The 26,668-nt window shown below is 39.5% G+C and overlaps 1 protein-coding gene across 1 annotated transcript in view; it reads left to right on the top strand.

The window, feature by feature from the left end:
- The first annotated feature begins 2,524 nt into the window (after positions 1–2,524).
- Positions 2,525–26,668, top strand: part of LOC119181871 (osmotic avoidance abnormal protein 3) — a 54,773-nt gene continuing 30,629 nt past the window's right edge. The window contains exon 1 of the mRNA XM_075876008.1: positions 2,525–4,254. The gene's annotated coding sequence lies outside the window, so the exon portion shown is untranslated. The remainder of the gene's footprint in view (positions 4,255–26,668) is intronic.

The raw sequence follows: 26,668 nt of genomic DNA, 5'->3' as shown, positions 1-26,668 counted from the left end.
TTCGTCAATTCTTAAATATATATATATAAGGGAAAGAAGTGTATATCTAAGGGCTCATTTTTTCGTGTTTTGACACAATATTAATGAGATCTAACAGACAATAATGCCAAGGAATGTATGCGTATGTGTGTGCGTGCGTGTGTGTGTGTGTGTATGTGTGTGTGGGACATAACGGCGACAGCAAGAATTCTCCGAGTGTGTCCATGTAATATATATCGCAATACACGCGGTTACACGCCGCACATAGAACACTATGCCACAAAGTTGAATGCTTGAGGTCATGTCGCTTTCTCAACATTGTTGTCTTCCTTCGCTAGCCACTTCAGAACCCGTGCTTCTCATAGAGGTGCTAGCGCTGTGCCAACATATTGCAGTTTCTAGTTCTACAATTTCTTCTTGTATACCCTGCCGCCGCAGATGCTCTACGTTTTTCATATTGTGGCCTAGACAACGCATTCACAGATCAAAAGCAAGTGATCATCGGTGTGGCCGGAGGAAGCTTGGCAGCTCATTATCCGCCTCTGTGTCCCCAATATGCACATGCACGATGACATACAAACAAATATACTCTCGAACAATCATAAATTGTGTTGTAAATAGTGGATTCGTCTGGTGCGAATCTACGCTTCTTCCAGACAATCGAACATGTATTAAGGAGACTATTTCCATTACGTGAAATTCATGCTGTTTTTTTCCAAAGAAGTTTCAAGTGATAGCGGGGCTGTGTGGTGCAACATCTGCTTACCTCGTAGTTTTACTCTAAACGTTACATTCACATTTCAATGGGACATTTAATTTTTTTTGCATGTTTCTCGATTTGTCGGTTATAGACAAGATGATTTTTTGCAATCAACAAATGACGCCGACACCGGAATTTCGGCAAAACTATCTAATGATATCGCGTTTAAAAGACATGAATTTAAGAAATTACTGAATTGATATATACTCTCAGTCGATATTTTGCGTGAAATAACGTTAAATCACTGCCGGCTAAAACTTAAAAATTAAGCACAGAGACGCCCTACACATACAACCGAAGCGCAGCGGCCGATCGGCTCCACAACTGCATAAACAGTTCCGCTTTTGCACGCGACAATGTTAAACGTAGGCGGGGCTACCGGCCGTCCTCCTTATGACGTCATCCTGGAGTGCTCGCCGATTGATGTAGGCTTGTGTGAATCCGTCTTCGAGGAGGAAGTGCCGCAGACTTCTAAAGTTGCATCCGGCGATAGGGTTCTGGTCGGTGGAACAGTGGCTATGGTGCTCGGCTGCTGAGGTCGCGGGTTCGATGTATGCGAAATGGTCGAGGCCCGTGTTCTGTGCGATTTCGGTGCACTCTAAAGGGACACTAAATTCAAATAAAAATTTATGCTAGCGTGAAAGCTCAATGTATGACGTCTAAAAGGACAATAATAACAACAGCAGTGCCCTACTTAGCGAGAAATTGAGGTAAATGCACGAAAACAGATGCGCCGCGAGTAGGACATTCGGAAAATGATCCCGATGACGTCAGTGTCACCGCCTACAATTAATCACTAGTAATCGAACTAGCTGCGCTAAATAAAAAAATATTCTGTTCATCAAGACACGTAATAAAATGCTGCTTGTTCATTTCTGTTTGATTCAAGGAGAAAACCGCCGGATGAACTATGGGTAATGGCGCGAGTGTTTCAGAAGTTCAACTTTCGCCTGATTAAACTGGACAGGTCGTGCCATCTAGTGATGCCCAGTTGAACCAAGCACGCCCGCCATCCCGGAGGCCATGGCGGGAAACTGTTCAATGGCCGTTGTTGCAGCTGTGGCTTCCGCTACTTTCGTTTTGCTGCTACTAGTGTCGGTGGATGCGCAGTAAAGTTTGGCAACGTTGTGCATGGCAACAGTGACGTGACACGTTCTGTTCGAGGCGAGTTATTTGAAGTGCGCTAACCCGATGCGAACCACTAAAACGTGATTTTATTTCAAAATAAGCACTTCCATGGTACAATAGTAGCATTCGAGGTTTCTGGACCGCTATTTAAGCAATCAACATCGACTCATTATTTGACTTTAGTGTCCCTTTAAAGAACACAAGATGATCGAAATTTCCGGAGCACTGAGATCGTGGTTTGGGAAAGTAAAACCCCAGATAATAATAATAATAATAATAATAATAATAATAATAATAATAATACTTTTTTCTTTTTTATCGAAATTTCACGCGCTGGCAACCACCAAAACACTTGGTGCCCCTTAAAGCGTGCTTCTACTTTATAAGAAGTTATAGTGGAGAAGCCATTTTTCTGCGACGCTGACGCTGTCTCAATCAATGAGTAATTTTATTTGCCCCTTTAGTTAAATAATAATAATAATAATGTATTTTTGCTTTTTTGTCGATATGTATGCGCTGGCAACCACCAAAACACTTGGTGCCCCTTTAAAGCGTGCTTCTTCTTTATAAATTTGTTATAGTGGGGAAGCCACTTTTCTGCAACGTTGTTTCAATAAATGAATAATTTTATTTGTCCCTATAGTCGGATAATAAGAATATTGTCACGGAAAATTATTATAAATATTAGCATTATTACAAATTGTAATATAAAGATTAATAGTCTCATATAACTATAGGAACAAATGAAACATTCATTGAGACAACGCCGTAGCAACAAGGCTTCTCCATCATACGTTGTCTATAAAGGAGAAGCACGCTTTAAAGGGGCACCAGGTGTTACGGTGGTTGTCAGCGCGTCAATTGTCGACAAAAAAAAAACAACAAAACAAAGCAGTCATTGTAGAAGCGGTAATTAATTTAATACAGAAACGGTTGAATATTTTGTAAGCACATGCGTGAATTTGTTCAAAGAAATCAAAAGTAAAAGTGCTGCACTTATGAGGTTTACTTGGCTAACGCGTATTTGACAGGCTGTCATCTACTTCCTTATTATCGTGAAGCTTATCGTAAAGCTTATCGTAAAGTGATGCTCAAGTTACAGAAATTTTCTTCACTGCAGTGTTTTTTTCTTTATTGACGATAATATTGAACACTTTTGTTCTTAAGAACAGGTGTGAAAGCTTTCAAGGTTGTCCTTCAAAAAGCCGCGAACTTTCTTCGTCACGTGTGTAATTAATCCAGCTTATAAAACACCGTTTTTGCATCGAATTGATGTACAGGGTGAGTGGGTCAAAAGTTTCTTGGTCACTATTTGATGTATTCCCGTAGGAGCGTGGCCTGAAAACTTTTGTCCCCCTCCTCCCTGTACATCTAAAAACATTGTCTAATTTAGTCGCTGAAATAGTTATTTACAACTTATTTGCTGCCCAGGATATTTCTACGTATTATTTTTAGGATGTCTACTGAAAACATGGAAGGTGCACTAAATCGCCTCTCTATTGAATAATTATTCTGGTTGTCGGCAAATCTGCCAGAAAATTGCACGCTGATGTTGACTCACTTGGAATAAATCGAAAGTGGTATATGGAATATTTATTATAGTGAGCCCTGCAGAGTAAACGTATTTGGATTTAGCTTGCGGGTATAGTTAATCGTGTTGCATTCATTAAACCAGAGTTTATTCAGTCTTTTGTCAAGAGGTGGTAAGTCAACGCACAGTTTGCACATTTGCTGCATCTATTATAAAAAAAAAAAAAAAAACGGAGAGAGTTTGATGTGTAAAGAGGCAAGGATAGAGGGAGAGTCGCAGACACACACAGAGGTTGATGACAACGAACATAGGAACATTCTCTCTCTCTCTCTCTCTCTCTCTCTCACGTGCTGGCACGCACGGACTTATGGACAGACAGAGAATTCCGTTTCATTTTTCCTCCCCACGGATTTAGTCCAAGAAGCGTTGAACAAAGCTGCTGCTACTTCCACGAATACACGTTTCACTTTGCGTGTGATCGCCTGGCGCAAAAGAATAGAGCAACATTTTTTTTCTCCTTTTTCTTGGTTTCGCTTACTCGAACGTGTACGAAAGCGCGGGCACGGCAAGTCGTGGAACAGCTGGGACGTTCAAACGGGGCGCGCGTTTTTTTTTTTTTTTCAAAGCGCTTCAGCACCGAGCCGCTGCCGTAGCAACACCGCGCTTGTTGACTCGTATCCACGGCTCTGTCCCGCCGGCGTAGTCGAGACCCGATCGCGCTCCCATGGCCGGTGGTGGGGCGATTGAGCTCTCTTGCACGCGCGCTGCCACGGACTACTGCGGCCGCTTTCCTCGGTGCCCCTGCCCGCCGTGACCTGCGATCGTCCTCGGCTTGATCGACGGCGCACGCACAAGAGTACGTACGGTCACGTTTACTACACAGCTGCTGCTGACACCCGTCTTGTTGTCAGCGCTCTTAACGACTTTTACACGGGTTGTCTGGTGACTGACAACGCCGTGCGAGTTTTATGTCGCCACCGCTTATGGCGAAACAACAGCTGGCAGCTGAAATTCGCTTAGCGTAACGTTGCGTTTATGAATGGGAAAATCGGCGGAAGCACGATTGCGGCGCGATTCGCGAACGTGTATAGGCATGTTGCGAGTGTTCGTACGTGAGCCGAAAGCCGTTGTGTCTGAGGTTACGTGACGATAAAAATTGAGATTGAAATGTGTCCGTACGTGTCGATGTAAAGTATAAGTAGACGGGCTGTCTAAAATATTACGCAGGCAGCTCGGATAGTTGAGCCAAAAGCGGAGTAGCTTTACCAGGGCGGCGAAGTGGGCGAGACGGTGCGAATCCATCATGTAGAGCATTAAATTAACGCACGGCCTGTATTTTTTTTTATTTTATAGTCTGTTTAGTGGTCTGCACAATGAAGTCTGAAAACCTTGTTGCTATACGGAGCCCGTAGCTGTAGAGTCCCCCTGATCGAGATACGCTAAAGTGACGTGGCAACCTTTTTAATTGAAACGATGTAATTTTTTCTGGTATTAAGTAGGCGCCAAATAGTTGCCATGAAAATGCGCTGACGTAAGCCTCAAGGGCTGTGTTTCTGACTCGGGTCGACCGCAACCAATGCACTTTAATATTGGTATAAAAGTGAATATGTGAAACTGGCTGAGGTGATCGTGTCTACCACATGTGGAGACTCCTGCCCAGTGTGCGTATAGAACAACGTGTGAAACGTAATTCGTAACGTAGTGAACGCATCGTAGTGAACGCTAACTTGAAAATATGCGAAAGAACACCCTTAACGTTTTTTCAGATTTATTGGGAAATACAAGTGGTATGTACGTTCCTGCTGGCGGGAGCATGGAAATTGTAAAACGCGATACTGGTACACCACGTGATCAGCGTTTGCGTAGGATCTAGCTATTATAGACGCCGCATACATGGCGCCGTTAATGTCTTTATTGTTAAGTTTTTCTCTGGAATAATTTGATCCAAGTTTCACTCAACATGGAATGCGTGCCCCGAGCTGCCTGCTCGGAAACGTGTACATCAGCGTCATAGAGCATCCAGTGCAGTCAGAAATTGTACCTGTGTCCAGGTGCTTTAAAACCGAACGTACGTTCGGCTATAGTGTTTTTGTCGGCAAGATTGCCAAAACACGTACATCTACCTAGCGGACGTAGCAGCAGTGGGTTAAAAATGTGTTAAAAGTGAGCGTAGGTTTTCTTCCATTACGCGAAAAAAAAATGTGTTAATAAAGTCCTCGCATGTCATTCGACTAATGCCATTTTTGTCGTTACGACTGCGGCAGCGTAGCAATCTAGATAAAAGTTCTATTCTCTGCAATTTGCATTGTGGACGTTGGATAAATTAAATCACGATAATGACAGCTCGTGAACTTGATCAAATTATCACGCGACGATATCCCTTTGTACTCGGCGGGAGTGCCTGCCATTCTATGGATAATTTATTATATTATTAAGCTGGAAGTCTGTCATCTCGTAGAACCTTTACGATGGGACTAAACACACTTTAGCATTTTGCCAACACGATTTAACGTATACGTCAGGCTTATCAGATATATTAGTTCTGAAACGATCCAAGAGACATGAGAGGGCGAAATATCAACTTGTTTGCCGGAAAATAGAGTTATGTGATGTATTTGAGTTACAAGTGACTACAATAACAATCGTTGGAACCCCATAAGGCGCAAAATATGATCGACTTTCTGCTTGCAAATGTGACAAATTCGTATAAAATAATTCTAAGGCACTCTATATTACACTCCGAGAAATTAGATAAAGTAGCATGGTGTTTTGTGCCAGTTTCAGTAATTGATCCAAATTATTCTATTTAGTACATAGTTAACTACTTAATAACTCAGCAGTCAGTCATGTTGTGATTATGCGTTAATGAATCGAACCGTAGGCTCGAATTGCATGTACGAAATCGGCTTTTGGCACTAATGATTTAGAGCAAAGAAAGGTAAAAGTTCTGATGTTATAATCTTGGCGCGTGGCACGTTGACCGAGCAGTTAAACGTCGTAGTGTCCACACCAAAGTGGTTGGCTGCTGTTGTATGCTGCAGAAGAATACGGTGGTCGTGCAGAAAGTTGAATAAATCAAAAGCGCAATATATCTTGCGCGGTCTTGGCTACTGTAGTTAAAAGATGTAGGGGTTCATTTGTTGTTCAACTATTATTGCTTATCTCTCCCATTGTTGTCCAAAGCGAAATTATACATCCGGTCACCGTTTCACGTTGCAGAGATGTCTGCGCGGTGATGCGACATGCAAGATAAGAATAGTTTGGAAATTAGTTGTGTGTGTTTGTGTTGACTGACGACGTAATGCAGTTTTCTTCCTGTGCCACCTTGACATAACCACATTCGAGGTCAGCATTATCGTAAATAATACAGATACACCTGAAACATACACTCTGGGCAGTAACGGCGCACAAACTCACGGGAGGAAGAGAAGAGACACAAACAATCTCTGGGAGTCAGTGAATGTTTGTGTCTCTTCTCTTTATCCCGTGAGTTTGTGGACTGTTACTGCCCATAATGTATCAACAACACGCCCAACTATCAGTCCTGCTTCACATTCACTCTGCAATGATTTATGTGACCTGGCGACTCGTGTGTTGCGCTTGTGGTTTGTTCGCGGAGCATGTGCGCCGAAATGGCTGAAAAGGCTTATATATAGGTGTATGGCAGAAGGAGAGGTGTCTTCCGGTGCTCGGTCTCATCGGCATGGACAGCACGTACGTTCACGCCGCCGTAGCAAGCACGGAGTCGGTGTTGCGAGTCCGCGTAAGGGTCCCCGGTTCAGCGCCCCGCCATGCCACACGATGGCTGAGATCGCGAGGTTGTCTTACACTGTCCATGGCTGGATGCAGTGGCGATGCGTTACAGACCCAAACGTCGCGTCTCACATCGTGCTTCTCGAGCCTAATTTGGTGGTGCATACCGCAATACATTAAGGTCTGGACGAGCGTCTTCCATAGCGTGCCCTCTTCCGCATTACTCCATAGCCGTCCCTAGGCCGAGGGAGAGTCTGGCAGGTCAAGACATGCTGCACAGCGGGGACTTAAGTTTCACCACTAGTAGGTTTGCGAGGCTACTGTGACGATGGGGCTAGATATCTTGCACACCGGCGAGTAACTGTGGCGACAGTTAACTAATAAGCTCACTTACTGAACAACGACAACAACAACAACAAAAAAAAAAAAACTGGAAGCATGCTACTATACGTGTAGAAGTGTTGGCGATGGTTCTATGGCAGTAACTTTCAGTTTAGAACCCACGAGAGTACTTTTACAGTATCTATAGCGCACAACACAAACTATAAAGGATTGGTGCCGTAGTGTTTTCTTCTTCACTACCTTTTAATATGTATGATAAAATGGTATAATACTGAATTAGGAATAGTAGAGGCGTTGAGATTTATATGCCATGAGTTCAGAATAATAATTCAGCTTGTCCTTCCATCGAAACAATGTTCCTGAACTTCATGGTTTCTTCAAGATCAAGGTATTTTCATTTTATTTTTATGGAGTTAGCTTATGCCCTTTTCATCTATTTATTTGTGTAGTGCTATCCGAACTAATACGTTCTTTAAAAAAAGATGTATTCTTATTTTTCTTTTAGACTACTCTGTTAATAGTGAATTTCCCAAAGTTGGTGCGTCACAATCGATCTTGTGTTCTGCATATAAACCTATAAAACGCCCTTCAATGTGACAAGCACGCATCGACTTCATCGCTGAGCCTCTGATTTTTCTCTGTAATATAAAGATATTCAAAAATACAGAAAAGAAAGATACAGCGCTGCGAACCTTGCATTCGTAAAATGTACAAAGAGGTTGAAAGGTTTATTATTCGCGTTGTTAATTATGCAGAGTGTAAATACGAGCACACCGGAGTCGACTGTAATTAGAGCGGTGAGCACGGGGTTCGTCGAATCGTCTCTCGGCGGGCAGCAGCGCTCTCTCTCTCAGGCCTCGCGTTGCATTAACATGCGGGCCGACAAAGTGAAGGTCAGCTGCTGTCAATCGATGCTGCAGCGACGAGCTCACGCTGTCGTGGCGCTGTATAATACGCTTCCGCCGAAGTGATTCGAGCCGCCAGTGCGACGCAATCGACACGGACGACCATAGACGCGGGGAACTGTGAAATCGGCGTTTCTTTTTTCGTTCCTGTTCTGCACAAATTATGGAACAATACACGTGGCCGTTTTGCGTGAGCTAATAGTGTCGATTCTCAAACCTCCCTGACGTTCGCGAAACATGCAACTTTCGCACCTCTATGGGACCGTTCCGGATTCGCGAGAACAGATGTCTTTTGTTTTGTTTTGGTTCTTCATATCATTGGATAGATAGATAGATAGATAGATAGATAGATAGATAGATAGATAGATTGATTGATAGATTAGATAGATAGATAGATAGATAGATAGATAGATTGTGTGTGTGTGTGTAGGGTATAACGTGTCATAGTGTATACATAAGTGAACTTACTACAATAGTGATTTATGGAGTTTCACGTGGAGTTAAATTAACTGGGGCTAGATTTTATGGGGTCAACCAAGTTGCGAAAAACGTTTTCAGTGGGGACCTCACAGATCGCGTAAACCGCACCGCGCAAATAATTGCAGATGTACCTGAAGGTAAAGACGAGCCGAGTTATGTTTACTCGGATCGACCGCATCCAAGGTGAATGTTTGCATAGTTTAGGAACTTAAACTTTACGTACGGAAACTTCTATCGATGATATCTGGAATTTCACGTGCCAAAACCACGATAAGATAACGAGAGTCGCCGTGGTGGAGGGCTCCGGAAGTTCTGATCATCTGGTGTTCTTTAACGCGCGCTGTCATCGCACTTCTACCACTTCGCCTCCATCGAAACGCGACCGTCGCTGCCGGGATCGAACTCGCGACCTTCGGGACAGCAGCCGAGCACCCCATAGAGTTTTTTAATATACACTAGAGGGAACTCTGGCGCTAGTGTCTATGGGAGCTGTAACACATGGCGCTTCAGCGAGCATGGGAATGATGGGTAGTACACACATTTGTCTAATTTTCGTACTTCTGGCCTGCTTCTGGCTCTGTGTGTGTTCGTGTGGCTTGGAGCTGTTTTTTCATGAAAACATAAATTACCAAATGTTCACCGTTTGCGCTTCACAACCTTATTCTTTTAGGCTTACCATTTCGAATCAAGTCACGAAGTTCAAAAGGGTTTGTTATTTCTTTCAAAACAAAACCGTAACCAGTAATAAACGAAGCCGCAAGTACGATTCGCCGCCCGCCCGCAAGTACGAAGACTAGGCAAATGTGTGTACTACCCGTCATTCCCATGGTCGCTGGACGATCGCAGCGCCAGAGTGCCCTCTAGTTAATTTTGGGAAACTCTATGGAGCACCCTAACCGCTACACCACCGTGGCGGACATACAACTTACGTCGTCGAGATGAACGAAAATCGGAATGAACAAGAATTGTCGATATCGTGGACAAGATTCGTGTTGTCTCTGTCGGTTTTAGCGACTCAAGTTTTGCGCTGCTAAACACGGGGATGAAAGTCCCGTTCCCGGCATGGAGGAACAAAAATGGGAAGAGGTAACATTGCGCAGGGAGAAAGAAGGAAAAAAGGGAAGGAAGGGAGGAATCACAGAAGAAAAGAAGAAAGAATAGAGAAAGAAAAAGAAACAAAAAAAGAACGCAAGAAGGAATGAATGAAAGACAGAAAGAAAGAGAAGGAGATAGAAAAGGAGATTGGAGGAAAGTGAATAGAAAGAGGAAAGAAAGGGAAAATAGAACGAAAAAAGAAAAGAAAAGAAAGAAAAGTTATCACTGAAGAGAGGGAGAAAGAAACACAGAAAAAGAAATGAGAGGAAGAATGAACGACAGAAGGAAAAAGAAAGGAAAAGAGAAAGATAGAAAGAAATGAAACAGAGAGAAATGAAGAAGGAAGGAAAGTCTGGCACGCGCACGTCAAGTTTCCTGCCCCCCCCCCCCCCCAATTTCCCAGTATTTGAAGGGCTCCTGAATTTTCGTGTTTTATCCACCCACTTTCTTTCTGGTGGCGGGGAGCCGTGCTCCCATATGGACTGGAAAAAGTATCCTCGTTTGTGTTTTTTTCCCTAACAATAATCAACTCCTCATTAATCGATCAATTATCAGTAATCTGTCAGAGGTGTTGACGTGACTGGCGCTAATGATTACGGATCACATGGTGACGTCCACTTTGACCACGGAAGCCAAGGCGAAGACGAAGACTAACACGGTGAAGTTTACGCGGGAAAAAAACGTTTTTTTGTTTTCGTAGACTTCTAGCCTGACTAAACCCAGTGCGACCCATCGAAAGCGCTACATTGTCACACTCTTTTAGTATCGCGCGTCACAGACAGAAACTTCTGTCGCGTTCCTCTTCTACGGAACGATGGGGGGCTAAGACGAATCGAGTGTCGCGGAGAACGCGCGCCCCAGTTTCCCGCCGTGGCAGTCGGCCATAACGGAGCGTGCTGTCAAACGCTGTATCGACCACGTCTAGGGTCGATGCATTCACGCTGTGCGGCGATGGCGTGGTCTCATTTTTTAACGACTAGCGGGCTAAAACAGGTCGTCGGCGTGTTTCTAGTATGTCCTATTGTTTGCCCGCGCACGCGCGTCAATTATTCATGCATTTTTTTTTCACTATATAATTGGCGTTAAGTTCGCGTCGATACCGTGGTAGCAGAAAGAGTGCCGAGGTGGTCAGTGAGCGTGGCGACTGCCCAAAGCGCCAGGCACAGGCTGATGCTGATGCTGATGACCTCTGATGGATGGCGCTTACCCACAGAGGGGGATGGGCCAGGAACCGGGCGGCAGGATTCTTAAACGAAACTAAAATGAAAATGAAGCCAATTTGAAAAAAAGTAGTTTAAAAATAATACTACCAAAAAACAGAAATGTTCGCTGAGCAAGCGGTCAAACCATCTCTTATTTTCGATAGACATAGCTACGAATTATAAACTAAAGATCCGAAAAGGTTAGGGTTCTCTAGCACGGTAATCTTTTAGTTGCGTTGATGTAATCAAACACAGTGGAGCATACATCGCTGTGACAGTAACCAAATGAAGTTCCGCCAAGTGATAAAATTACTGGTAGATTTACTTGTATTCCTAGCTTTTCTAATGGGACTACTAAAAATATTTTTCTCTGATAAGAATAACGATCACAGAATAAAAATAAATGTTCGATTGTTTCAATTTTGTTGCACCAAATGCATAGCGGTGACACCTTGCATTGCGGTGGCACAGGCTGTACAGCTGAATCATTCTCCTTCTTCTTCGTTCTCCTCGACGCGCGCAAATTATGCGGCCTCCGTGATCGCGCTGTCACGCGTCCTGTGCCGCAGTGTTCAGTCACCCGTGCGACTGCAGCGTTGCGACCCTTTCCCAGGGATGCACACGCGCCGAAAATCACCAACCTGCCGATTATTAAAGCGAGAGCCTCAGATGCCTCATCAAACGCGACAAGTGACTGTCGGCGTCCACGCGAGTGATGCGGAAAATCACCGCCACGTGACGACGTCTTCAGATGACGTCATCGACGTGGTGGTGATTTCTTGTGTCACTACAGTCGGTTACAACTTCAGTTAAATGCATAATATACGGGAACGAAACAGCATCATAGAAAGATGCATGCAGTATTGTAGTTTACGAGAGGGAACTCTAACGCTAGTGTCAATGGGAGCTGAAAAGCATGGCGCTTCAGCGAGCATGGGAATGATGGGTAGTACACACAGATTTGTCTGCTATTCGTACTTCTGGCTTCGTTTGGGTTCGCGTAGCTCGAATCTGTTTTGCGACGAAACAATAATCAGCAAATGTTCAGCAGTTGCGCTTCACCACCTAAATCTTTTAAACTTACCATTTCAAATGTGTGCGGTCTTTATACCCGAAATTCAGAAAAAGAAGATGTACAAATTATCGCACAAATCTTCATCGACGACAGCAGAATTGGTGGCTATCTTTGAAGCAGTTAAGCTTATCTGCGAGAATCCCGAGCCACGAAAATGGGTGATATGCACTGATAGCAAACCTGCTCTTCAGCTAATCAAAAATGTGAGATCACCTTACAAAAATGGTGAAATAGCACAATGTATCGCAGAAACTGTGGAATATGCCTCATTGCAGGGTCACAACATCGCATTCCAACTGATACCCAGCCACATTGGAATAAAGGGAACTGAAGATGCTGATAGTCTCGCGAAGAAAGCATTGAAGGAAGGACGGGATTGCACAATCCCTATGTCTGGGGCGGATATTCGACATTTTATATCGCAAGGAGCTAACCATTGTTCGATGGAGAAGTGGTTTGAGAGCCCTAAATCAAAGGAAACCATACTTTATGAAGTCGATCCACACAGAAAATTTTCCATAGCGACAGACCTCCCACGACACCTAGAGACATTGATCCACCGACTTAGATTGGAAGTAGCATACACAAACAGCTTCCTGCACAAGATACATCGATCCAACTCACCGGAATGCCATTGTGGTCATGCAGAAGAAAATGTTCGCCATATTCTTTTGGAGTGCGTTAAATACGCGAATGAAAGAGAAAAATTAAAGAACAAATTAGCAAGTTTGGACAGACGGCCCCTCACAATAAAGAAACTACTTGGACCATGGCCTGAGATGCATCTCCAGAAAAAGGCAATAATCTTCCTGACAGACTTTTTAGTGGAGACCGGACTGGACAAGCGCCTATGACTGACAGCCAGAGATGGGTATTATGTGAAATGTGGTCATGTATATACTGACATTAGAGTAGTAAGGTGTGCGTGTAAGTAGTTTATGACTGTGTGAACTGTGTGAAGAAAACTGTGTACTGGCATGTTATTTGAACTGGTTTCAGTGTGCTATTATGTGTTTTTTTCTTTTTTTCTTTTCGGTATTGTTAATTTTTGGGTACCGTTTTGTATTATTATTTTATTTTTCGCTGCAGAACTTTGTGATATGGAGTAGCCGAGGCAATAGGCACCTCAACCTCTCCACAGCAAAACAGTTAAAACAGAACAGAACAGAACAAATCGTGTCGCGAAGTTCAAAAAGGGTTTGTTCCTTCCTTCGAAACGAAACCGAAACGCAGCAATAAACGAATCCCCAAGTGCGGACGAAACTTGGCCGAAACATGGCAGGAAATTTGGCCGTCGTCGGTGCCGGGAAGGGTCATGAAAAAAGAAAAGTCAGCATCCATTGATGACGTCATCATATGACGTCACCACGACGCCACAAATCGCTAAATTTGATGTCTTCATCATGACGTGCGAAACTATGGCTTGACGTCATGCGACGTGACGTCACGTGATGCCGTTGTAGCGCCCTCTCTAGTGGCACGTGAAGCCCTGGCTCATGTTCTCTGCTCTCTTTTAATACATCGACTGAGAAGAAGAAGGAGGAGAAGGTGGCTTTCCCCTTCGAGTCGTCTTAAGTGATTGCGTAAGAGACCCTGTGAGTTCCGTTGACAAAGACACGATAAATTAACGAATAATTAGTAGAGGTGTTTCATACAAAAAGGTGTTGGGAATAATTAAGTAATTAAATCTGTCAGCCAGACCTCTATATGTTTATCAAACAAAGAATTCGCCTTCTTGCACAGTACGTGTCGCCAGGGCTTTCGACACTGATTTGTTTGTATTTTTCGTATTAAATGTACATATGATAGTGGATTACGGAGTTTCAACATGTCGAAATATTTAGTTGCCACTAAGTGCGCTTATGACGATGATGTATTGAAGTGTCGTTTTGTTTCTAATATAGAAGCAGTGAGTTTGCGCTCCCGTTGTTTCGGTCTCCTCCTTGTCCATGTCACGTGTGGCGCAGTGAATTATGAGGACGTTTGAGGCTTTACGCATTAAGTTATTCTAGAAAGATAGTCATCGCCAGGAAGCTAAGCCTTCTCGCCTATCTGCTGCCGAAGGACAAGAGTAATAACACGGAACTATATGGAGAAATACGCTGTTCATATTAATATATTTTTGCGCAGCGGCTTTTACTTTGTTATATAAACCAGCGCCGCCTAAGGAAACATTTCAGCGGCCAACCTTGCTGAAAGACGTATAGAACCGACCGAGTTACGCGCAAAACGTCTGAAGTACTTTGCTTGAGGGACATTTAAACGGTGGCGCAGGTGGTCGAAATGCCCGGCCTTTCGTTTTGTGGCTGAAAATAAATGTCTATGATGTCCTAGTTGTTATGGTGGTTTTCCGCCGGTCCGAATGTCGTGAGATTCAGTCCCTGCTACGGCGTCTGCATTTTCGATGGGGAAGGAAACGCATGAAGCCCGTGTCCTTCAATTTAGGAGTACGTTAAGGAAGCCAAGGTGATGAAAATTTTCGCAACTCTCCACTACGGCGTCCCTCACAACCTTATAGTGTTTTTGGTATGTTAAACCCCAACAATCATTATTGGGTCCGCAGTACTCCTTAATCTGGAGTGAAACGCCGCGTAAGCGTCCCGCCGTGGTGGTCAAGTGGCTAAGGCATCGGCCGCTGACCCGCAGGTCGCGGGATCGAATGCCGGCTGCGGCGGCTGCATTTCCGATGGAGGCGGAAATTTTGTAGGCCCGTGTGCTCAGATTTGGGTGCACGTTAAAGAACCCCAGGCGGTCGGAATTTCCGGAGCCCTCCACTACGGCGTCTCGCGTAATCATATGGTGGGACGTTAAACCCCACGCATTAATCAAAAGCCGCGCATAGGAAGCACACAGAGGTCAGGGCGTAGGTGCCGTTTCAATTGAGTGCTTAATTTTTATTTTTGCATATGCCGTGCATGGCCTCTATGTTGGCAATAGAATATATACAAAGGCGATATCAGCATGTTCTTGCATCTGGCTGTATCGATGTGTGAATGGCATGCAATGTACGCGCAGGCCAGGCAGTTTCTCTCGTGAGTTGCGACCTGGGTTATAAAAGAAGCCGGTCGATGGACCGAAAGCGCAATTAGTCCATTTTGTGGGACTGTACACGTGTACGGTGCAAGAAAATTATGATGTACGAAATGAAGGCTGATCGATGCGCCGTGTGGTGTACACGGCCGCACCTGAAAGACTCGCTATGGCCCGACCGATATCTCGATCAATGTTTTGCGCCCGTAACGTTCGTGCCGTCAGCGTTGAGATATGATTATGACGATGCCGTATGTCAGGCTTGGCGCTGTGTAGAGGGAGAGGGGGGAGAGATGAACAACAAGAAAGAAGGCAGGGAGGTTAACCAGGCACATGCTCGGTTTTCTACCCTACGCTGGGGGAATGGGAAGGGGGCATAAAAATGAGAGAGAGAGAGAGGAAAGAAAAGAAAAAGAGAGCAAAAAAAGGATTGTCAGTCAATGAGCTGACGCGTATGCAGTAGTGGCACTACACAAAGGTTAAAGGTGGTCACGTAGGCCTGTAGTCCTCAAAAAGCACAAGACAGCTTTGACTGCTTCTTGAGCCGACGAAAGGCGAGGATGGTGTTCCAGTAGCATCTGCATAGAGAGTGAACGATCGTCCAATCGTCGCAATGCGTCCGAAAGCTTCTGTCTTTCAGAGGCAAATCGAAGGCAATGGCGTATCAGATGGTCGATGTCTTGTTTGGTGCAGCAGACGTCTGTATGCGGACATGCTCCGGCGTGAGCGGGCTTATTTCTGGGATGTGAAGAGTTACGTGTAGGATTACGAAGATTACGAAGGCTAACGCTATCCGCGTGCAAGGTCTGCTTGTAAGTGACTCGCGTGTTTTTTTTTTTTTCGTTCGTGATTGTGCGCCACGATTGGTTGATGTATGCGCAGGAACTGTGGTAGAGAGACAGACGAAGAGTCAGAGACAGGGATGTTAACCAAGCTAGCTTTGCCAGTCTACAGTTGGGTACGGGCACCAAGCTTTTCAATATGAAAAGCTTGGTGCCTCTACCAGTGAAAAAAATGATAGTTCATTCGTTAGCATATAGTGCAGTGAGATATGGGATAACAGTTTTTGCAATTTGCTCAGAACGCTGGGAAACACGCATTGATAGTTTGCTTCGAAATATTTTAAAAAGTGTAGCTTACGGTAGTAAGATAGATTCCAGTACTATTTTTTGGGATTTGGGCTTTTGTGTATTCAAGGATTTGTTTTTTAAGACAGTTGTTCTAAGATACAATTGACGTGATGACTTTAAAGTGCCATATGTAACGCGTCGACCCCCGAGAAAAAGCGTTTTATATACCCTGGTTCTCTACCAGATATGAGAAGCATGTAGAAGTGTATATATTCCAAAAATTTTCAATGCACTATCTGACGATTTTTTTTCAGCGAGTTCAAAAAGGCAAATAAAGAAATTACTCGCTGAGCTGTAAAATCACATGGTCTATTTGTATGCCACGTATGCTCTGTGTCCCTCCTTTGTTCCTCTTTTTTATTTACTGCCTGTAAAAAAGTAATGGTGTCAATCGTCTGTCTGTTCGTTGGTAAGGAAACAACAATAGTTTTGTTACCTTGTATCCATATCGCTGTAACCGGCTCTGCCGGGCCTAGCCACACAAGTCCTGGGGACTTAGACAGGCCCGTTTCTTTGTATTTCTTATGGATGTATACAATAAATTATTATTATTATTATTATTATTATTATTATTATTATTATTATTATTATTATTATTATTATTATTATTATTATTAGATCATACGTACAAATAAAATAATTCATTCATTGAGATAGTGTCGTAAAAATGGCTTCTCCACTGTAAGTTTATTATAAAGGAGAAGCCCGTTTTAAAGGGGCACCAAATGTTTTGGTAGTTGTCAGCGCGCCACTGATCGAGTAAAAAAGCAAACTATTATTTATTATTATTATTATTATTACTATTATTATTATTATTAAATCATACGTACAAGTAAAATAATTCATTCATTGAGATAGTGTAGTAAAAATGGCTTCTCCACTGTAAGTTTATTATAAAGAAGAAGCCCGCTTTAGAGGGGCACCAAATGTTTTGGTAGTTGTCAGCGCGTCACTGATCGAGTAAAAAAGCAAATTATTATTTATAATTATTATTATTATTACTATTATTATTATTATTATTATTATTATTATTATTATTATTATTATTATTATTATTATTATTATTATTATTATTATTAGATCATACGTACAAATAAAATAATTCATTCATTGAGATAGTGTAGTAAAAATGGCTTCTCCACTGTAAGTTTATTATAAAGGAGAAGCCCGTTTTAAAGGGGCACCAAATGTTTTGGTAGTTGTCAGCGCGCCACTGATCGAGTAAAAAAGCAAACTATTATTTATTATTATTATTATTATTACTATTATTATTATTATTAAATCATACGTACAAGTAAAATAATTCATTCATTGAGATAGTGTAGTAAAAATGGCTTCTCCACTGTAAGTTTATTATAAAGAAGAAGCCCGCTTTAGAGGGGCACCAAATGTTTTGGTAGTTGTCAGCGCGCCACTGATCGAGTAAAAAAGCAAACTATTATTTATTATTATTATTATTATTATTATTATTATTATTATTATTATTAAATCATACGTACAAGTAAAATAATTCATTCATTGAGATAGTGTAGTAAAAATGGCTTCTCCACTGTAAGTTTATTATAAAGAAGAAGCCCGCTTTAGAGGGGCACCAAATGTTTTGGTAGTTGTCAGCGCGTCACTGATCGAGTAAAAAAGCAAATTATTATTTATAATTATTATTATTATTACTATTATTATTATTATTATTATTAAATCATACGTACAAGTAAAATAATTCATTCATTGAGATAGTGTCGTAAAAATGGCTTCTCCACTGTAAGTTTATTATAAAGAAGAAGCCCGCTTTAGAGGGGCACCAAATGTTTTGGTAGTTGTCAGTGCGCCACTGATCGAGTAAAAAAGCAAACTATTATTATTATTATTATTATTATTATTATTATTATTATTATTATTATTATTATTATTATTATTATTATTATTATTATTATTATTATTATTATTATTAGATCATACGTACAAATAAAATAATTCATTCATTGAGATAGTGTCGTAAAAATGGCTTCTCCACTGTAAGTTTATTATAAAGAAGAAGCCCGCTTTAGAGGGGCACCAAATGTTTTGGTAGTTGTCAGCGCGCCACTGATCGAGTAAAAAAGCAAATTAATATTATTATTATTATTATTATTATTATTATTATTATTATTATTATTATTATGTTTATTATTATTATTATTATTATTATTATTATTATTATTATTATTATTATTATTATTATTATTATTATTAAATCATACGTACAAGTAAAATAATTCATTCATTGAGATAGTGTAGTAAAAATGGCTTCTCCACTGTAAGTTTATTATAAAGAAGAAGCCCGCTTTAGAGGGGCACCAAATGTTTTGGTAGTTGTCAGCGCGCCACTGATCGAGTAAAAAAGCAAATTAATATTATTATTATTATTATTATTATTATTATTATTATTATTATTATTATTATTATTATTATTATTATTATTATTATTATTATTATTATTATTATTATTATTATTATTAGATCATACGTACAAATAAAATAATTCATTCATTGAGATAGTGTCGTAAAAATGGCTTCTCCATTGTAAGTTTATTATAAAGAAGAAGCCCGCTTTAGAGGGGCACCAAATGTTTTGGTAGTTGTCAGCGCGCCACTGATCGAGTAAAAAAGCAAATTAATATTATTATTATTATTATTATTATTATTATTATTATTATTATTATTATTATTATTATTATTATTATTATTATTATTAGATCATACGTACAAGTAAAATAATTCATTCATTGAGATAGTGTCGTAAAAATGGCTTCTCCACGGTAAGTTTATTATAAAGAAGAAGCCCGCTTTAGAGGGGCACCAAATGTTTTGGTAGTTGTCAGCGCGCCACTGATCGAGTAAAAAAGCAAATTAATATTATTATTATTATTATTATTATTATTATTATTATTATTATTATTATTATTATTATTATTATTATTATTATTATTATTATTATTATTATTATTATTATTATTATTATTATTAAATCATACGTACAAGTAAAATAATTCATTCATTGAGATAGTGTAGTAAAAATGGCTTCTCCACTGTAAGTTTATTATAAAGGAGAAGCCCGCTTTAGAGGGGCACCAAATGTTTTGGTAGTTGTCAGCGCGTCACTGATCGAGTAAAAAAGCAAATTATTATTTATAATTATTATTATTATTACTATTATTATTATTATTATTATTAAATCATACGTACAAGTAAAATAATTCATTCATTGAGATAGTGTCGTAAAAATGGCTTCTCCACTGTAAGTTTATTATAAAGAAGAAGCCCGCTTTAGAGGGGCACCAAATGTTTTGGTAGTTGTCAGCGCGCCACTGATCGAGTAAAAAAGCAAACTATTATTATTATTATTATTATTATTATTATTATTATTATTATTATTATTATTATTATTATTATTATTATTATTATTATTATTATTATTATTATTATTAGATCATACGTACAAATAAAATAATTCATTCATTGAGATAGTGTCGTAAAAATGGCTTCTCCACTGTAAGTTTATTATAAAGAAGAAGCCCGCTTTAGAGGGGCACCAAATGTTTTGGTAGTTGTCAGCGCGTCACTGATCGAGTAAAAAAGCAAATTATTATTTATAATTATTATTATTATTACTATTATTATTATTATTATTATTATTATTATTATTATTATTATTATTATTATTATTATTATTATTATTATTATTATTAGATCATACGTACAAATAAAATAATTCATTCATTGAGATAGTGTCGTAAAAATGGCTTCTCCACTGTAAGTTTATTATAAAGAAGAAGCCCGCTTTAGAGGGGCACCAAATGTTTTGGTAGTTGTCAGCGCGTCACTGATCGAGTAAAAAAGCAAATTATTATTTATAATTATTATTATTATTACTATTATTATTATTATTATTATTAAATCATACGTACAAGTAAAATAATTCATTCATTGAGATAGTGTCGTAAAAATGGCTTCTCCACTGTAAGTTTATTATAAAGAAGAAGCCCGCTTTAGAGGGGCACCAAATGTTTTGGTAGTTGTCAGCGCGCCACTGATCGAGTAAAAAAGCAAATTATTATTATTATTATTATTATTATTATTATTATTATTATTATTATTATTATTATTATTATTATTATTATTATTATTATTATTATTAGATCATACGTACAAATAAAATAATTCATTCATTGAGATAGTGTCGTAAAAATGGCTTCTCCACTGTAAGTTTATTATAAAGAAGAAGCCCGCTTTAGAGGGGCACCAAATGTTTTGGTAGTTGTCAGCGCGTCACTGATCGAGTAAAAAAGCAAATTATTATTTATAATAATTATTATTATTACTATTATTATTATTATTATTATTAAATCATACGTACAAGTAAAATAATTCATTCATTGAGATAGTGTAGTAAAAATGGCTTCTCCACTGTAAGTTTATTATAAAGGAGAAGCCCGCTTTAGAGGGGCACCAAATGTTTTGGTAGTTGTCAGCGCGTCACTGATCGAGTAAAAAAGCAAATTATTATTTATAATTATTATTATTATTACTATTATTATTATTATTATTATTATTAAATCATACGTACAAGTAAAATAATTCATTCATTGAGATAGTGTCGTAAAAATGGCTTCTCCACTGTAAGTTTATTATAAAGAAGAAGCCCGCTTTAGAGGGGCACCAAATGTTTTGGTAGTTGTCAGCGCGCCACTGATCGAGTAAAAAAGCAAATTAATATTATTATTATTATTATTATTATTATTATTATTATTTTTATTGTTATTATTATTATTATTATTATTATTATTATTATTATTATTATTATTATTATTATTATTATTATTATTATTAGATCATACGTACAAGTAAAATAATTCATTCATTGAGATAGTGTCGTAAAAATGGCTTCTCCACTGTAAGTTTATTATAAAGAAGAAGCCCGCTTTAGAGGGGCACCAAATGTTTTGGTAGTTGTCAGCGCGCCACTGATCGAGTAAAAAAGCAAATTACTATTATTATTATTATTATTATTATTATTATTATTATTATTATTATTATTATTATTATTATTATTATTATTATTATTATTATTATTAGATCATACGTACAAATAAAATAATTCATTCATTGAGATAGTGTCGTAAAAATGGCTTCTCCACTGTAAGTTTATTATAAAGAAGAAGCCCGCTTTAGAGGGGCACCAAATGTTTTGGTAGTTGTCAGCGCGTCACTGATCGAGTAAAAAAGCAAATTATTATTTATAATTATTATTATTATTACTATTATTATTATTATTATTATTAAATCATACGTACAAGTAAAATAATTCATTCATTGAGATAGTGTCGTAAAAATGGCTTCTCCACTGTAAGTTTATTATAAAGAAGAAGCCCGCTTTAGAGGGGCACCAAATGTTTTGGTAGTTGTCAGCGCGCCACTGATCGAGTAAAAAAGCAAACTATTATTATTATTATTATTATTATTATTATTATTATTATTATTATTATTATTATTATTATTATTATTATTATTATTATTATTAGATCATACGTACAAATAAAATAATTCATTCATTGAGATAGTGTCGTAAAAATGGCTTCTCCACTGTAAGTTTATTATAAAGAAGAAGCCCGCTTTAGAGGGGCACCAAATGTTTTGGTAGTTGTCAGCGCGTCACTGATCGAGTAAAAAAGCAAATTATTATTTATTATTATTATTATTATTATTATTATTATTATTATTATTATTATTATTATTATTATTATTATTATTATTATTATTATTATTATTATTATTATTATTATTATTAGATCATACGTACAAATAAAATAATTCATTCATTGAGATAGTGTCGTAAAAATGGCTTCTCCACTGTAAGTTTATTATAAAGAAGAAGCCCGCTTTAGAGGGGCACCAAATGTTTTGGTAGTTGTCAGCGCGTCACTGATCGAGTAAAAAAGCAAATTATTATTTATAATTATTATTATTATTACTATTATTATTATTATTATTATTAAATCATACGTACAAGTAAAATAATTCATTCATTGAGATAGTGTCGTAAAAATGGCTTCTCCACTGTAAGTTTATTATAAAGAAGAAGCCCGCTTTAGAGGGGCACCAAATGTTTTGGTAGTTGTCAGCGCGCCACTGATCGAGTAAAAAAGCAAACTATTATTATTATTATTATTATTATTATTATTATTATTATTATTATTATTATTATTATTATTATTATTATTATTATTATTATTATTATTATTAGATCATACGTACAAATAAAATAATTCATTCATTGAGATAGTGTCGTAAAAATGGCTTCTCCACTGTAAGTTTATTATAAAGAAGAAGCCCGCTTTAGAGGGGCACCAAATGTTTTGGTAGTTGTCAGCGCGCCACTGATCGAGTAAAAAAGCAAATTATTATTATTATTATTATTATTATTATTATTATTATTATTATTATTATTATTATTATTATTAGATCATACGTACAAATAAAATAATTCATTCATTGAGATAGTGTCGTAAAAATGGCTTCTCCACTGTAAGTTTATTATAAAGAAGAAGCCCGCTTTAGAGGGGCACCAAATGTTTTGGTAGTTGTCAGCGCGCCACTGATCGAGTAAAAAAGCAAATTAATATTATTATTATTATTATTATTATTATTATTATTATTATTATTATTATTATTATTATTATTATTATTATTATTATTATCATTATTATTATTATTATTATTATTATTATTATTATTATTATTATTATTATTATTATTATTATTATTATTATTATTATTATTATTATTATTATTATTATTATTATTATTATTAAATCATACGTACAAGTAAAATAATTCATTCATTGAGATAGTGTAGTAAAAATGGCTTCTCCACTGTAAGTTTATTATAAAGGAGAAGCCCGTTTTAAAGGGGCACCAAATGTTTTGGTAGTTGTCAGCGCGTCACTGATCGAGTAAAAAAGCAAATTATTATTATTATTATTATTATTATTATTATTATTATTATTATTATTATTATTATTATTATTATTATTATTATTATTATTATTATTATTATTATTATTAATGTATACCCGACATTGAGAAACACAAAGAGCTCTTGTGTACTTCTGCTTGCATCGGCCAAGCTCTTGGTATTTGTTTTAATCTTATTTTTTTTTCCTTTGGGAGCGTTATCTTTCATTTGAGCGACTTAGCTTAGCTTCCGGAGGACATCTTTGCGTGTTCGGTTGGTGGTCAGTATCACACGTGTTCTATTGCCTCTTCGCAGGCTGAAGTTGCGAGTCACTTCTCATTAGGAATGGATAGGTATTCGTTTATGCCACACCCTGACGAGCAGGCTCATGGCTCCAGCTTCTAAACCTAGGCTTCACCTTCTAAACCTAGGCTTTGTAGTTTAAGTGGGTAGACTTTGATATACACTCTGATTATCGGAGTGGTTTTTTGTTTTTTGTTTTCGTTTTTTTGTTATTTCACGTTGTTGACAATATTAGGGGTGGTTTGAGGTGACGTACATGGATGTCATGCTTTTAAAAACGTTCGTTTCAAAAAAAAAAAAAAACATTCAGTTGCTAGTAAATGCTCCTCCTCTGTCCTTTATGAGTGTTCGTACTTTTTGGCGTTGTTTTCATCATGAACTTATACCAACATGCCCAACTGGCAGTCATACATTCTCCGCAAAACTGTATGCACCCGCAACGGCACAGTTTTCCTATCCGGCTTTGTAACTGTATGCAGAGCAGGCGCGCTGTGCAGTCATCAATCGCGGCCGTACAGTGATCGTCATTGGATTCATGCATTCGCAGAAAATATCATCGACCTGATTCTCAACGTAGGCGCCCACACGCTGGTGCTTCGTACACGGTAACTGAAAAAAAAAACTTGTCCTGTTACCACCATATTTAAACAATAGTGTAGTTTTTCAGTTGTTATTTTTTTCGTAAGACTAAACGCGCAATGTATACCCTCGCATGCTGGTGCTTTGTGTAGGGGAGTGAAAAGTACGTTGGCCATTCTGTCTGGTAACGATCGGCTGGCGTGCTTTGGCCTACGACCCGCTTGGCTTCTGGGAAAACGGTCAGTGCGACGGCCGAGTGTCGCTTGGTTTTTGCGTATCGGGTTGCTGAAATAACTACGAGAGCTAGTGCTCGCGTCGACTTCAGACACTCGAAAGGAGGTAAGCGCCGGTAAAGGCGCCATCGATATGGCATATGGCACTTCGTGGCATGCTAAACGTCCATTAACGTAAAACGCCCTGCCCGAGTCGCCTTGTTTGCGAGGCACTGCAGTTGTTTGTGACCTTTTCCCAGAAAAGATGGCTGTATTAGAGTAACCGTGTGTAAATGAATAAATGAATGAATGAATGAACCGTTTACTTCAAAAACGCAATAGGTCATGGAACTAGCAAGTAAAGTAAAAAACAAACAAAAAAAATCTGCGAAGCCAGTTTCTCTTGAGACTTATTAGCAACTATTAGCGTTGTGCGAATGTGGGCAAATTTTGAATACCAAGGTAAAAGCTGTCCTATTTGATTCAAGCTCCGAATGGAATGGCCGCTGTTCGCGAATGTAAGTATTTTTCGGATATTGCACGTATCTTTCAAAATATAAGACACTCAAATAAATACCGTATCTCTTGCAAAAGTAAAACACGTGTCATCCCAGTTTGCTAAATTATTAAATACTGTTCGTGGGGTGCTGCGAGAACACCGGCCCCATCGCTTGTCAGCTAACAAAGCGTGCAGGATGGTTTGGTGCTTATTGGGAATGACAGTCTTGTGCGAACGCGTCGATATTGTGGCACAATACCACACGCGTCAGTCCGTTTATTGCTGGTTTCCTCCTTTTCTTTCGTCCTTTCTTTTTCATCTTCTATTCGCCTTTCCCGTTTCAGGGTAGCCAACCAGACTTCCTTCTCGCTAACCTCGCTTTTTTCTGCCTTGCTGTTTCGCCTTTTCTGGGATGTTTACATCCTTACCCCATAATCTTCCTAAACTATTCCGAGATCGAAGACTAGAGAGTGGCCTATTTTTCGCATTAACTACCCTTCCTACTGGCGCTGTCTCCTCCTCGCCACTTCATAAAACGCGTGGACAATATCTGCGCTGACCGATGAGCCTGTCGGGATTTCGCGCTTTTCAGCTACACGCTGTTATTCCCGCTTGCGCAGTCGAAAACGCACGTAGTGAAATGAAACCAGTTAATCGCGCGCTATAATCATGTGACATAAGGCGGAACGGGTGGGTGACTGCGTGGCAAGGCAGGTTAGGAGACAATTCACGGCTGATAACTTTCCTATACGGACCAATCGAGAGCTTGTTTCCTCATGACGTCAAGTGAGCGAGCTGCTGACGTCGTGAATAGCGTCGCCAAGATAGAATAGGACTCGTTCTTTGTACATTCAGAAGTTGTTTAGGGGCCCCCTTAATGCATGCTGTTATATACCTTCCTCTTGAGGGATAGTGGCAATCTACCTGTCATAATTTGAGAGTGCTTGCCGAATGTGCTCCACCCCGGTACTTAGCTACGGAGCAGAAACCTGGAGACTTACAAAGAGGGTTCAGCTTAAATTGAGGACGACGCAGCGAGCAGTGGAAAGAAAAACGGTAGGTGTAACCTTAAGAGACAAGAAGAGAGCAGAGTGGATTAGGGGACAAATGGGGATTAAGGCTATCATAGTCGAAATCAAGAAGAGGACATGGGCCGGGCAAGTAGCGCGTAGACAGGATAACCGCTGGTCATTAAGGGTAACTAACTGGATTCCCAGAGAAGGGAAGTGGGTTAGGGGGAGACAGAAGGTTAGGTGGGCAGATGAGATTAAGAAGTTTGCGGGTATAAATTGGCAGCAGCAAGGACACAGGACCGGGTTAACTGGCGGAACATGGGAGAGGCCTTTGTCCTGCAGTGGACGTAGTCAGGCTGATGATGATGATGATAATGCTTGCTGACGCAGTCGATTCGGAAAGCCCTTTTTCTTTTGAGCTTCCAACGAATGGAAAATGTGCCGACTCGCACCGCGTCGACGTTTCTTTTTCCGTGGTCGCCGTCTCTAAATGGAGCTCCGCTGCTCACAACGCCTTCGCCTTATATTTAGCAGCTATAGAGAATCGGCAGCGACCCCGTGGGCAGCGCTTCTCGGGCGGCTCACGTGATGAGGCGGCTGCATCGGATCGCGCACGGCAGCAGTAAGTTGCGTGCGCGGCCTGTGCTTCTGTAGGGGCCCC

This window comes from Rhipicephalus microplus, chromosome 10, assembly GCF_043290135.1.
Source record: "Rhipicephalus microplus isolate Deutch F79 chromosome 10, USDA_Rmic, whole genome shotgun sequence".
Lineage (NCBI taxonomy): Eukaryota > Metazoa > Arthropoda > Arachnida > Ixodida > Ixodidae > Rhipicephalus > Rhipicephalus microplus.
This window is presented reverse-complemented; position numbering and strand designations above follow the sequence as displayed.